Consider the following 12,354-nt stretch of genomic DNA (forward strand, 5'->3'; position numbering starts at 1 on the left):
AGCTGGGAGTTGTGGCGAGCTCCTGTAATCCAGCCCTTTGGAAGCTAGAATCGATGGATGGTATGAGGTTGGGATTCCTGTGACTCATGGACTCTTGTAGATCGGACGTCCGCGTTAAGCTGGGTGTCAATATGGTCGTCTTCAGGTAACTGATGGACCACCAGGTTGTTCTAAGGAGGGACAAACCGGCTCAGGGCGGTAACGCAGCAGGCAAAAGTTCCCGCATTCGGCAGTGACGGGATAACGTCTGAGAGCGAGCTTCGAGTCACAACGCAACCAATACGACCGTACACGATTCTTATGTCAGTCTTTACACTTCAGATAGTGATTTTAACTTCAATGTTGTTATTCTTTCAAAGTTTGAATTGTTTTATTCGAGGTAACTTTGCAGCTGGGAGTTGTGGCGAGCTCCTGTAATCCAGCCCTTTGGAAGCTAGAATCGATGGATGGTATGAGGTTGGGATTCCTGTGACTCATGGACTCGTGTAGATCGGACGTCCGCGTTAAGATGGTGTCAATATGGTCGTCTTCAGGTAACTGATGGACCACCAGGTTGTTCTAAGGAGGGACAAACCGGCTCAGGGCGGTAACGCAGCAGGCAAAAGTTCCCGCATTCGGCAGTGACGGGATAACGTCTGAGAGCGAGCTTCGAGTCACAACGCAACCAATACGACCGTACACGATTCTTATGTCAGTCTTTACACTTCAGATAGTGATTTTAACTTCAATGTTGTTATCCTTTCAAAGTTTGAATTGTTTTATTCGAGGTAACTTTGCAGCTGGAGTTGTGGCGAGCCCCTGTAATCCAGCCCTTTGGAAGCTAGAATCGATGGATGGTATGAGGTAGGGATTCCTGTGACTCATGGACTCGTGTAGATCGGACGTCCGCGTTAAGCTGGGTGTCAATATGGTCGTCTTCAGGTAACTGATGGACCACCAGGTTGTTCTAAGGAGGGACAAACCGGCTCAGGGCGGTAACGCAGCAGGCAAAAGTTCCCGCATTCGGCAGTGACGGGATAACGTCTGAGAGTGAGCTTCGGGTCACAACGCAACCAATACGACCGTACACGATTCTTATGTCAGTCTTTACACTTCAGATAGTGATTTTAACTTCAATGTTGTTATCCTTTCAAAGTTTGAATTGTTTTATTCGAGGTAACTTTGCAGCTGGGAGTTGTGGCGTTCCCCTGTAATCCAGCCTTTCGGAAGCTAGAATCGATAGACGATATGAGGTTGGGATTCCTGTAACTCAAGGACTCGTGTAGATCGGACGTCCGCGTTAAGCTGGGTGTCAATATGGTTGTCTTCAGGTAACTGATGGACCACCAGGTTGTTCTAAGGAGGGACAAACCGGCTCAGGGCGGTAACGCAGCAGGCAAAAGTTCCCACATTCGGCAGTGACGGGATAACCTCTTAGAGCGAGCTTCGAGTCACAACGCAACCAATACGACCGTACACGATTCTTATGTCAGTCTTTACACTTCAGATAGTGATTTTAACTTCAATGTTGTTATTCTTTCAAAGTTTGAATTGTTTTATTCGAGGTAACTTTGCAGCTGGGAGTTGTGGCGTTCCCCTGTAATCCAGCCCTTTGGAAGCTAGAATCGATGGATGGTATGAGGTTGGGATTCCTGTGACTCATGGACTCGTGTAGATCGGACGTCCGCGTTAAGCTGGGTGTCAATATGGTCGTCTTCAGGTAACTGATGGACCACCAGGTTGTTCTAAGGAGGGACAAACCGGCTCAGGGCGGTAACGCAGCAGGCAAAAATTCCCGCATTCGGCAGTGACGGGATAACCTCTGAGAGCGAGCTTCGAGTCACAACGCAACCAATACGACCGTACACGATTCTTATGTCAGTCTTTACACTTCAGATAGTGATTTTAACTTCAATGTTGTTATTCTTTCAAAGTTTGAATTGTTTTATTCGAGGTAACTTTGCAGCTGGGAGTTGTGGCGAGCTCCTGTAATCCAGCCCTTTGGAAGCTAGAATCGATGGATGGTATGAGGTTGGGATACCTGTGACTCATGGACTCGTGTAGATCGGACGTCCGCGTTAAGCTGGGTGTCAATATGGTCGTCTTCAGGTAACTGATGGACCACCAGGTTGTTCTAAGGAGGGACAAACCGGCTCAGGGCGGTAACGCAGCAGGCAATAGTTCCCGCATTCGGCAGTGACGGGATAACCTCTGAGAGCGAGCTTCGAGTCACAACGCAACCAATACGACCGTACACGATTCTTATGTCAGTCTTTACACTTCAGATAGTGATTTTAACTTCAATGTTGTTATTCTTTCAAAGTTTGAATTGTTTTATTCGAGGTAACTTTGCAGCTGGGAGTTGTGGCGAGCTCCTGTAATCCAGCCCTTTGGAAGCTAGAATCGATGGATGGTATGAGGTTGGGATTCCTGTGACTCATGGACTCGTGTAGATCGGACGTCCGCGTTAAGCTGGGTGTCAATATGGTCGTCTTCAGGTAACTGATGGACCACCAGGTTGTTCTAAGGAGGGACAAACCGGCTCAGGGCGGTAACGCAGCAGGCAAAAGTTCCCGCATTCGGCAGTGACGGGATAACGTCTGAGAGCGAGCTTCGAGTCACAACGCAACCAATACGACCGTACACGATTCTTATGTCAGTCTTTACACTTCAGATAGTGATTTTAACTTCAATGTTGTTATCCTTTCAAAGTTTGAATTGTTTTATTCGAGGTAACTTTGCAGCTGGAGTTGTGGCGAGCCCCTGTAATCCAGCCCTTTGGAAGCTAGAATCGATGGATGGTATGAGGTAGGGATTCCTGTGACTCATGGACTCGTGTAGATCGGACGTCCGCGTTAAGCTGGGTGTCAATATGGTCGTCTTCAGGTAACTGATGGACCACCAGGTTGTTCTAAGGAGGGACAAACCGGCTCAGGGCGGTAACGCAGCAGGCAAAAGTTCCCGCATTCGGCAGTGACGGGATAACGTCTGAGAGTGAGCTTCGGGTCACAACGCAACCAATACGACCGTACACGATTCTTATGTCAGTCTTTACACTTCAGATAGTGATTTTAACTTCAATGTTGTTATCCTTTCAAAGTTTGAATTGTTTTATTCGAGGTAACTTTGCAGCTGGGAGTTGTGGCGTTCCCCTGTAATCCAGCCTTTCGGAAGCTAGAATCGATAGACGATATGAGGTTGGGATTCCTGTAACTCAAGGACTCGTGTAGATCGGACGTCCGCGTTAAGCTGGGTGTCAATATGGTCGTCTTCAGGTAACTGATGGACCACCAGGTTGTTCTAAGGAGGGACAAACCGGCTCAGGGCGGTAACGCAGCAGGCAAAAGTTCCCGCATTCGGCAGTGACGGGATAACGTCTAAGAGTGAGCTTCGGGTCACAACGCAACCAATACGACCGTACACGATTCTTATGTCAGTCTTTACACTTCAGATAGTGATTTTAACTTCAATGTTGTTATTCTTTCAAAGTTTGAATTGTTTTATTCGAGGTAACTTTGCAGCTGGGAGTTGTGGCGTTCCCCTGTAATCCAGCCCTTTGGAAGCTAGAATCGATGGATGGTATGAGGTTGGGATTCCTGTGACTCATGGACTCGTGTAGATCGGACGTCCGCGTTAAGCTGGGTGTCAATATGGTCGTCTTCAGGTAACTGATGGACCACCAGGTTGTTCTAAGGAGGGACAAACCGGCTCAGGGCGGTAACGCAGCAGGCAAAAGTTCCCGCATTCGGCAGTGACGGGATAACGTCTGAGAGCGAGCTTCGAGTCACAACGCAACCAATACGACCGTACACGATTCTTATGTCAGTCTTTACACTTCAGATAGTGATTTTAACTTCAATGTTGTTATCCTTTCAAAGTTTGAATTGTTTTATTCGAGGTAACTTTGCAGCTGGAGTTGTGGCGAGCCCCTGTAATCCAGCCCTTTGGAAGCTAGAATCGATGGATGGTATGAGGTAGGGATTCCTGTGACTCATGGACTCGTGTAGATCGGACGTCCGCGTTAAGCTGGGTGTCAATATGGTCGTCTTCAGGTAACTGATGGACCACCAGGTTGTTCTAAGGAGGGACAAACCGGCTCAGGGCGGTAACGCAGCAGGCAATAGTTCCCGCATTCGGCAGTGACGGGATAACCTCTGAGAGCGAGCTTCGAGTCACAACGCAACCAATACGACCGTACACGATTCTTATGTCAGTCTTTACACTTCAGATAGTGATTTTAACTTCAATGTTGTTATTCTTTCAAAGTTTGAATTGTTTTATTCGAGGTAACTTTGCAGCTGGGAGTTGTGGCGAGCTCCTGTAATCCAGCCCTTTGGAAGCTAGAATCGATGGATGGTATGAGGTTGGGATACCTGTGACTCATGGACTCGTGTAGATCGGACGTCCGCGTTAAGCTGGGTGTCAATATGGTCGTCTTCAGGTAACTGATGGACCACCAGGTTGTTCTAAGGAGGGACAAACCGGCTCAGGGCGGTAACGCAGCAGGCAATAGTTCCCGCATTCGGCAGTGACGGGATAACCTCTGAGAGCGAGCTTCGAGTCACAACGCAACCAATACGACCGTACACGATTCTTATGTCAGTCTTTACACTTCAGATAGTGATTTTAACTTCAATGTTGTTATTCTTTCAAAGTTTGAATTGTTTTATTCGAGGTAACTTTGCAGCTGGGAGTTGTGGCGAGCTCCTGTAATCCAGCCCTTTGGAAGCTAGAATCGATGGATGGTATGAGGTTGGGATTCCTGTGACTCATGGACTCGTGTAGATCGGACGTCCGCGTTAAGCTGGGTGTCAATATGGTCGTCTTCAGGTAACTGATGGACCACCAGGTTGTTCTAAGGAGGGACAAACCGGCTCAGGGCGGTAACGCAGCAGGCAAAAGTTCCCGCATTCGGCAGTGACGGGATAACGTCTGAGAGCGAGCTTCGAGTCACAACGCAACCAATACGACCGTACACGATTCTTATGTCAGTCTTTACACTTCAGATAGTGATTTTAACTTCAATGTTGTTATCCTTTCAAAGTTTGAATTGTTTTATTCGAGGTAACTTTGCAGCTGGAGTTGTGGCGAGCCCCTGTAATCCAGCCCTTTGGAAGCTAGAATCGATGGATGGTATGAGGTAGGGATTCCTGTGACTCATGGACTCGTGTAGATCGGACGTCCGCGTTAAGCTGGGTGTCAATATGGTCGTCTTCAGGTAACTGATGGACCACCAGGTTGTTCTAAGGAGGGACAAACCGGCTCAGGGCGGTAACGCAGCAGGCAAAAGTTCCCGCATTCGGCAGTGACGGGATAACGTCTGAGAGTGAGCTTCGGGTCACAACGCAACCAATACGACCGTACACGATTCTTATGTCAGTCTTTACACTTCAGATAGTGATTTTAACTTCAATGTTGTTATCCTTTCAAAGTTTGAATTGTTTTATTCGAGGTAACTTTGCAGCTGGGAGTTGTGGCGTTCCCCTGTAATCCAGCCTTTCGGAAGCTAGAATCGATAGACGATATGAGGTTGGGATTCCTGTAACTCAAGGACTCGTGTAGATCGGACGTCCGCGTTAAGCTGGGTGTCAATATGGTCGTCTTCAGGTAACTGATGGACCACCAGGTTGTTCTAAGGAGGGACAAACCGGCTCAGGGCGGTAACGCAGCAGGCAAAAGTTCCCGCATTCGGCAGTGACGGGATAACGTCTAAGAGTGAGCTTCGGGTCACAACGCAACCAATACGACCGTACACGATTCTTATGTCAGTCTTTACACTTCAGATAGTGATTTTAACTTCAATGTTGTTATTCTTTCAAAGTTTGAATTGTTTTATTCGAGGTAACTTTGCAGCTGGGAGTTGTGGCGTTCCCCTGTAATCCAGCCCTTTGGAAGCTAGAATCGATGGATGGTATGAGGTTGGGATTCCTGTGACTCATGGACTCGTGTAGATCGGACGTCCGCGTTAAGCTGGGTGTCAATATGGTCGTCTTCAGGTAACTGATGGACCACCAGGTTGTTCTAAGGAGGGACAAACCGGCTCAGGGCGGTAACGCAGCAGGCAAAAATTCCCGCATTCGGCAGTGACGGGATAACCTCTGAGAGCGAGCTTCGAGTCACAACGCAACCAATACGACCGTACACGATTCTTATGTCAGTCTTTACACTTCAGATAGTGATTTTAACTTCAATGTTGTTATTCTTTCAAAGTTTGAATTGTTTTATTCGAGGTAACTTTGCAGCTGGGAGTTGTGGCGAGCTCCTGTAATCCAGCCCTTTGGAAGCTAGAATCGATGGATGGTATGAGGTTGGGATTCCTGTGACTCATGGACTCGTGTAGATCGGACGTCCGCGTTAAGCTGGGTGTCAATATGGTCGTCTTCAGGTAACTGATGGACCACCAGGTTGTTCTAAGGAGGGACAAACCGGCTCAGGGCGGTAACGCAGCAGGCAAAAGTTCCCGCATTCGGCAGTGACGGGATAACGTCTGAGAGCGAGCTTCGAGTCACAACGCAACCAATACGACCGTACACGATTCTTATGTCAGTCTTTACACTTCAGATAGTGATTTTAACTTCAATGTTGTTATCCTTTCAAAGTTTGAATTGTTTTATTCGAGGTAACTTTGCAGCTGGAGTTGTGGCGAGCCCCTGTAATCCAGCCCTTTGGAAGCTAGAATCGATGGATGGTATGAGGTAGGGATTCCTGTGACTCATGGACTCGTGTAGATCGGACGTCCGCGTTAAGCTGGGTGTCAATATGGTCGTCTTCAGGTAACTGATGGACCACCAGGTTGTTCTAAGGAGGGACAAACCGGCTCAGGGCGGTAACGCAGCAGGCAAAAGTTCCCGCATTCGGCAGTGACGGGATAACGTCTGAGAGTGAGCTTCGGGTCACAACGCAACCAATACGACCGTACACGATTCTTATGTCAGTCTTTACACTTCAGATAGTGATTTTAACTTCAATGTTGTTATCCTTTCAAAGTTTGAATTGTTTTATTCGAGGTAACTTTGCAGCTGGGAGTTGTGGCGTTCCCCTGTAATCCAGCCTTTCGGAAGCTAGAATCGATAGACGATATGAGGTTGGGATTCCTGTAACTCAAGGACTCGTGTAGATCGGACGTCCGCGTTAAGCTGGGTGTCAATATGGTCGTCTTCAGGTAACTGATGGACCACCAGGTTGTTCTAAGGAGGGACAAACCGGCTCAGGGCGGTAACGCAGCAGGCAAAAGTTCCCGCATTCGGCAGTGACGGGATAACGTCTGAGAGCGAGCTTCGAGTCACAACGCAACCAATACGACCGTACACGATTCTTATGTCAGTCTTTACACTTCAGATAGTGATTTTAACTTCAATGTTGTTATCCTTTCAAAGTTTGAATTGTTTTATTCGAGGTAACTTTGCAGCTGGAGTTGTGGCGAGCCCCTGTAATCCAGCCCTTTGGAAGCTAGAATCGATGGATGGTATGAGGTAGAGATTCCTGTGACTCATGGACTCGTGTAGATCGGACGTCCGCGTTAAGCTGGGTGTCAATATGGTCGTCTTCAGGTAACTGATGGACCACCAGGTTGTTCTAAGGAGGGACAAACCGGCTCAGGGCGGTAACGCAGCAGGCAAAAGTTCCCGCATTCGGCAGTGACGGGATAACGTCTAAGAGTGAGCTTCGGGTCACAACGCAACCAATACGACCGTACACGATTCTTATGTCAGTCTTTACACTTCAGATAGTGATTTTAACTTCAATGTTGTTATCCTTTCAAAGTTTGAATTGTTTTATTCGAGGTAACTTTGCAGCTGGGAGTTGTGGCGTTCCCCTTTAATCCAGCCTTTCGGAAGCTAGAATCGATAGACGATATGAGGTTGGGATTCCTGTAACTCAAGGACTCGTGTAGATCGGACGTCCGCGTTAAGCTGGGTGTCAATATGGTCGTCTTCAGGTAACTGATGGACCACCAGGTTGTTCTAAGGAGGGACAAACCGGCTCAGGGCGGTAACGCAGCAGGCAAAAGTTCCCACATTCGGCAGTGACGGGATAACCTCTGAGAGCGAGCTTCGAGTCACAACGCAACCAATACGACCGTACACGATTCTTATGTCAGTCTTTACACTTCAGATAGTGATTTTAACTTCAATGTTGTTATTCTTTCAAAGTTTGAATTGTTTTATTCGAGGTAACTTTGCAGCTGGGAGTTGTGGCGTTCCCCTGTAATCCAGCCCTTTGGAAGCTAGAATCGATGGATGGTATGAGGTTGGGATTCCTGTGACTCATGGACTCGTGTAGATCGGACGTCCGCGTTAAGCTGGGTGTCAATATGGTCGTCTTCAGGTAACTGATGGACCACCAGGTTGTTCTAAGGAGGGACAAACCGGCTCAGGGCGGTAACGCAGCAGGCAAAAATTCCCGCATTCGGCAGTGACGGGATAACCTCTGAGAGCGAGCTTCGAGTCACAACGCAACCAATACGACCGTACACGATTCTTATGTCAGTCTTTACACTTCAGATAGTGATTTTAACTTCAATGTTGTTATTCTTTCAAAGTTTGAATTGTTTTATTCGAGGTAACTTTGCAGCTAGGAGTTGTGGCGAGCTCCTGTAATCCAGCCCTTTGGAAGCTAGAATCGATGGATGGTATGAGGTTGGGATTCCTGTGACTCATGGACTCGTGTAGATCGGACGTCCGCGTTAAGCTGGGTGTCAATATGGTCGTCTTCAGGTAACTGATGGACCACCAGGTTGTTCTAAGGAGGGACAAACCGGCTCAGGGCGGTAACGCTGCAGGCAAAAGTTCCCGCATTCGGCAGTGACGGGATAACCTCTGAGAGCGAGCTTCGAGTCACAACGCAACCAATACTACCGTACACGATTCTTATGTCAGTCTTTACACTTCAGATAGTGATTTTAACTTCAATGTTGTTATTCTTTCAAAGTTTGAATTGTTTTATTCGAGGTAACTTTGCAGCTGGGAGTTGTGGCGAGCTCCTGTAATCCAGCCCTTTGGAAGCTAGAATCGATGGATGGTATGAGGTTGGGATTCCTGTGACTCATGGACTCGTGTAGATCGGACGTCCGCGTTAAGCTGGGTGTCAATATGGTCGTCTTCAGGTAACTGATGGACCACCAGGTTGTTCTAAGGAGGGACAAACCGGCTCAGGGCGGTAACGCAGCAGGCAATAGTTCCCGCATTCGGCAGTGACGGGATAACGTCTGAGAGCGAGCTTCGAGTCACAACGCAACCAATACGACCGTACACGATTCTTATGTCAGTCTTTACACTTCAGATAGTGATTTTAACTTCAATGTTGTTATTCTTTCAAAGTTGGAATTGTTTTATTCGAGGTAACTTTGCAGCTGGGAGTTGTGGCGAGCTCCTGTAATCCAGCCCTTTGGAAGCTAGAATCGATGGATGGTATGAGGTAGGGATTCCTGTGACTCATGGACTCGTGTAGATCGGACGTCCGCGTTAAGCTGGGTGTCAATATGGTCGTCTTCAGGTAACTGATGGACCACCAGGTTGTTCTAAGGAGGGACAAACCGGCTCAGGGCGGTAACGCAGCAGGCAAAAGTTCCCGCATTCGGCAGTGACGGGATAACGTCTGAGAGTGAGCTTCGGGTCACAACGCAACCAATACGACCGTACACGATTCTTATGTCAGTCTTTACACTTCAGATAGTGATTTTAACTTCAATGTTGTTATCCTTTCAAAGTTTGAATTGTTTTATTCGAGGTAACTTTGCAGCTGGGAGTTGTGGCGTTCCCCTGTAATCCAGCCTTTCGGAAGCTAGAATCGATAGACGATATGAGGTTGGGATTCCTGTAACTCAAGGACTCGTGTAGATCGGACGTCCGCGTTAAGCTGGGTGTCAATATGGTCGTCTTCAGGTAACTGATGGACCACCAGGTTGTTCTAAGGAGGGACAAACCGGCTCAGGGCGGTAACGCAGCAGGCAAAAGTTCCCGCATTCGGCAGTGACGGGATAACGTCTGAGAGCGAGCTTCGAGTCACAACGCAACCAATACGACCGTACACGATTCTTATGTCAGTCTTTACACTTCAGATAGTGATTTTAACTTCAATGTTGTTATCCTTTCAAAGTTTGAATTGTTTTATTCGAGGTAACTTTGCAGCTGGAGTTGTGGCGAGCCCCTGTAATCCAGCCCTTTGGAAGCTAGAATCGATGGATGGTATGAGGTAGAGATTCCTGTGACTCATGGACTCGTGTAGATCGGACGTCCGCGTTAAGCTGGGTGTCAATATGGTCGTCTTCAGGTAACTGATGGACCACCAGGTTGTTCTAAGGAGGGACAAACCGGCTCAGGGCGGTAACGCAGCAGGCAAAAGTTCCCGCATTCGGCAGTGACGGGATAACGTCTAAGAGTGAGCTTCGGGTCACAACGCAACCAATACGACCGTACACGATTCTTATGTCAGTCTTTACACTTCAGATAGTGATTTTAACTTCAATGTTGTTATCCTTTCAAAGTTTGAATTGTTTTATTCGAGGTAACTTTGCAGCTGGGAGTTGTGGCGTTCCCCTTTAATCCAGCCTTTCGGAAGCTAGAATCGATAGACGATATGAGGTTGGGATTCCTGTAACTCAAGGACTCGTGTAGATCGGACGTCCGCGTTAAGCTGGGTGTCAATATGGTCGTCTTCAGGTAACTGATGGACCACCAGGTTGTTCTAAGGAGGGACAAACCGGCTCAGGGCGGTAACGCAGCAGGCAAAAGTTCCCACATTCGGCAGTGACGGGATAACCTCTGAGAGCGAGCTTCGAGTCACAACGCAACCAATACGACCGTACACGATTCTTATGTCAGTCTTTACACTTCAGATAGTGATTTTAACTTCAATGTTGTTATTCTTTCAAAGTTTGAATTGTTTTATTCGAGGTAACTTTGCAGCTGGGAGTTGTGGCGTTCCCCTGTAATCCAGCCCTTTGGAAGCTAGAATCGATGGATGGTATGAGGTTGGGATTCCTGTGACTCATGGACTCGTGTAGATCGGACGTCCGCGTTAAGCTGGGTGTCAATATGGTCGTCTTCAGGTAACTGATGGACCACCAGGTTGTTCTAAGGAGGGACAAACCGGCTCAGGGCGGTAACGCAGCAGGCAAAAATTCCCGCATTCGGCAGTGACGGGATAACCTCTGAGAGCGAGCTTCGAGTCACAACGCAACCAATACGACCGTACACGATTCTTATGTCAGTCTTTACACTTCAGATAGTGATTTTAACTTCAATGTTGTTATTCTTTCAAAGTTTGAATTGTTTTATTCGAGGTAACTTTGCAGCTAGGAGTTGTGGCGAGCTCCTGTAATCCAGCCCTTTGGAAGCTAGAATCGATGGATGGTATGAGGTTGGGATTCCTGTGACTCATGGACTCGTGTAGATCGGACGTCCGCGTTAAGCTGGGTGTCAATATGGTCGTCTTCAGGTAACTGATGGACCACCAGGTTGTTCTAAGGAGGGACAAACCGGCTCAGGGCGGTAACGCAGCAGGCAAAAGTTCCCGCATTCGGCAGTGACGGGATAACCTCTGAGAGCGAGCTTCGAGTCACAACGCAACCAATACTACCGTACACGATTCTTATGTCAGTCTTTACACTTCAGATAGTGATTTTAACTTCAATGTTGTTATTCTTTCAAAGTTTGAATTGTTTTATTCGAGGTAACTTTGCAGCTGGGAGTTGTGGCGAGCTCCTGTAATCCAGCCCTTTGGAAGCTAGAATCGATGGATGGTATGAGGTTGGGATTCCTGTGACTCATGGACTCGTGTAGATCGGACGTCCGCGTTAAGCTGGGTGTCAATATGGTCGTCTTCAGGTAACTGATGGACCACCAGGTTGTTCTAAGGAGGGACAAACCGGCTCAGGGCGGTAACGCAGCAGGCAATAGTTCCCGCATTCGGCAGTGACGGGATAACGTCTGAGAGCGAGCTTCGAGTCACAACGCAACCAATACGACCGTACACGATTCTTATGTCAGTCTTTACACTTCAGATAGTGATTTTAACTTCAATGTTGTTATTCTTTCAAAGTTGGAATTGTTTTATTCGAGGTAACTTTGCAGCTGGGAGTTGTGGCGAGCTCCTGTAATCCAGCCCTTTGGAAGCTAGAATCGATGGATGGTATGAGGTTGGGATTCCTGTGACTCATGGACTCGTGTAGATCGGACGTCCGCGTTAAGCTGGGTGTCAATATGGTCGTCTTCAGGTAACTGATGGACCACCAGGTTGTTCTAAGGAGGGACAAACCGGCTCAGGGCGGTAACGCAGCAGGCAAAAGTTCCCGCATTCGGCAGTGACGGGATAACGTCTGAGAGCGAGCTTCGAGTCACAACGAAACCAATACGACCGTACACGATTCTTATG

At 47.8% G+C, this 12,354-nt stretch overlaps 32 non-coding genes across 32 annotated transcripts; all 32 read left to right on the forward strand.

Annotated features, from left to right (window-relative positions):
• Position 1: 1 nt before the first annotated feature.
• LOC149606737 (signal recognition particle RNA) lies at positions 2-301 on the forward strand. Its single transcript, XR_016377233.1, has one exon.
• Positions 302-390: 89 nt separating this feature from the next.
• LOC149606738 (signal recognition particle RNA) lies at positions 391-689 on the forward strand. Its single transcript, XR_016377345.1, has one exon.
• Positions 690-778: 89 nt separating this feature from the next.
• On the forward strand, positions 779-1,077 carry LOC149606739 (signal recognition particle RNA). The gene has a single exon (XR_016377507.1).
• Positions 1,078-1,166: 89 nt separating this feature from the next.
• Positions 1,167-1,466, forward strand: LOC149606740 (signal recognition particle RNA). Its single transcript, XR_016377647.1, has one exon.
• Positions 1,467-1,555: 89 nt separating this feature from the next.
• Positions 1,556-1,855, forward strand: LOC149606741 (signal recognition particle RNA). The gene has a single exon (XR_016377453.1).
• An 89-nt stretch (positions 1,856-1,944) lies between these two features.
• On the forward strand, positions 1,945-2,244 carry LOC149606742 (signal recognition particle RNA). Its single transcript, XR_016377299.1, has one exon.
• An 89-nt stretch (positions 2,245-2,333) lies between these two features.
• Positions 2,334-2,633, forward strand: LOC149606743 (signal recognition particle RNA). Its single transcript, XR_016377215.1, has one exon.
• Positions 2,634-2,722: 89 nt separating this feature from the next.
• LOC149606744 (signal recognition particle RNA) lies at positions 2,723-3,021 on the forward strand. Its single transcript, XR_016377508.1, has one exon.
• An 89-nt stretch (positions 3,022-3,110) lies between these two features.
• Positions 3,111-3,410, forward strand: LOC149606745 (signal recognition particle RNA). Its single transcript, XR_016377598.1, has one exon.
• An 89-nt stretch (positions 3,411-3,499) lies between these two features.
• On the forward strand, positions 3,500-3,799 carry LOC149606746 (signal recognition particle RNA). The gene has a single exon (XR_016377284.1).
• Positions 3,800-3,888: 89 nt separating this feature from the next.
• On the forward strand, positions 3,889-4,187 carry LOC149606747 (signal recognition particle RNA). The gene has a single exon (XR_016377582.1).
• An 89-nt stretch (positions 4,188-4,276) lies between these two features.
• LOC149606748 (signal recognition particle RNA) lies at positions 4,277-4,576 on the forward strand. Its single transcript, XR_016377300.1, has one exon.
• An 89-nt stretch (positions 4,577-4,665) lies between these two features.
• Positions 4,666-4,965, forward strand: LOC149606749 (signal recognition particle RNA). The gene has a single exon (XR_016377228.1).
• Positions 4,966-5,054: 89 nt separating this feature from the next.
• On the forward strand, positions 5,055-5,353 carry LOC149606750 (signal recognition particle RNA). The gene has a single exon (XR_016377509.1).
• Positions 5,354-5,442: 89 nt separating this feature from the next.
• LOC149606751 (signal recognition particle RNA) lies at positions 5,443-5,742 on the forward strand. The gene has a single exon (XR_016377599.1).
• An 89-nt stretch (positions 5,743-5,831) lies between these two features.
• On the forward strand, positions 5,832-6,131 carry LOC149606752 (signal recognition particle RNA). Its single transcript, XR_016377454.1, has one exon.
• Positions 6,132-6,220: 89 nt separating this feature from the next.
• Positions 6,221-6,520, forward strand: LOC149606753 (signal recognition particle RNA). Its single transcript, XR_016377240.1, has one exon.
• Positions 6,521-6,609: 89 nt separating this feature from the next.
• On the forward strand, positions 6,610-6,908 carry LOC149606754 (signal recognition particle RNA). The gene has a single exon (XR_016377510.1).
• Positions 6,909-6,997: 89 nt separating this feature from the next.
• Positions 6,998-7,297, forward strand: LOC149606755 (signal recognition particle RNA). Its single transcript, XR_016377417.1, has one exon.
• An 89-nt stretch (positions 7,298-7,386) lies between these two features.
• LOC149606756 (signal recognition particle RNA) lies at positions 7,387-7,685 on the forward strand. Its single transcript, XR_016377588.1, has one exon.
• An 89-nt stretch (positions 7,686-7,774) lies between these two features.
• LOC149606757 (signal recognition particle RNA) lies at positions 7,775-8,074 on the forward strand. Its single transcript, XR_016377642.1, has one exon.
• An 89-nt stretch (positions 8,075-8,163) lies between these two features.
• Positions 8,164-8,463, forward strand: LOC149606758 (signal recognition particle RNA). Its single transcript, XR_016377452.1, has one exon.
• An 89-nt stretch (positions 8,464-8,552) lies between these two features.
• Positions 8,553-8,852, forward strand: LOC149606759 (signal recognition particle RNA). Its single transcript, XR_016377287.1, has one exon.
• Positions 8,853-8,941: 89 nt separating this feature from the next.
• LOC149606760 (signal recognition particle RNA) lies at positions 8,942-9,241 on the forward strand. Its single transcript, XR_016377558.1, has one exon.
• An 89-nt stretch (positions 9,242-9,330) lies between these two features.
• LOC149606761 (signal recognition particle RNA) lies at positions 9,331-9,630 on the forward strand. Its single transcript, XR_016377288.1, has one exon.
• An 89-nt stretch (positions 9,631-9,719) lies between these two features.
• On the forward strand, positions 9,720-10,019 carry LOC149606762 (signal recognition particle RNA). Its single transcript, XR_016377418.1, has one exon.
• Positions 10,020-10,108: 89 nt separating this feature from the next.
• Positions 10,109-10,407, forward strand: LOC149606763 (signal recognition particle RNA). The gene has a single exon (XR_016377589.1).
• An 89-nt stretch (positions 10,408-10,496) lies between these two features.
• Positions 10,497-10,796, forward strand: LOC149606764 (signal recognition particle RNA). Its single transcript, XR_016377643.1, has one exon.
• An 89-nt stretch (positions 10,797-10,885) lies between these two features.
• On the forward strand, positions 10,886-11,185 carry LOC149606765 (signal recognition particle RNA). Its single transcript, XR_016377457.1, has one exon.
• An 89-nt stretch (positions 11,186-11,274) lies between these two features.
• LOC149606766 (signal recognition particle RNA) lies at positions 11,275-11,574 on the forward strand. Its single transcript, XR_016377232.1, has one exon.
• Positions 11,575-11,663: 89 nt separating this feature from the next.
• LOC149606767 (signal recognition particle RNA) lies at positions 11,664-11,963 on the forward strand. Its single transcript, XR_016377569.1, has one exon.
• An 89-nt stretch (positions 11,964-12,052) lies between these two features.
• Positions 12,053-12,352, forward strand: LOC149606768 (signal recognition particle RNA). Its single transcript, XR_016377248.1, has one exon.
• Positions 12,353-12,354: the final 2 nt, after the last annotated feature.

Source organism: Phalangium opilio, unplaced genomic scaffold, assembly GCF_054372755.1.
Source record: "Phalangium opilio isolate 3A_F unplaced genomic scaffold, DU_Popi_V2 ptg000352l_1, whole genome shotgun sequence".
Taxonomy (NCBI): domain Eukaryota; kingdom Metazoa; phylum Arthropoda; class Arachnida; order Opiliones; family Phalangiidae; genus Phalangium; species Phalangium opilio.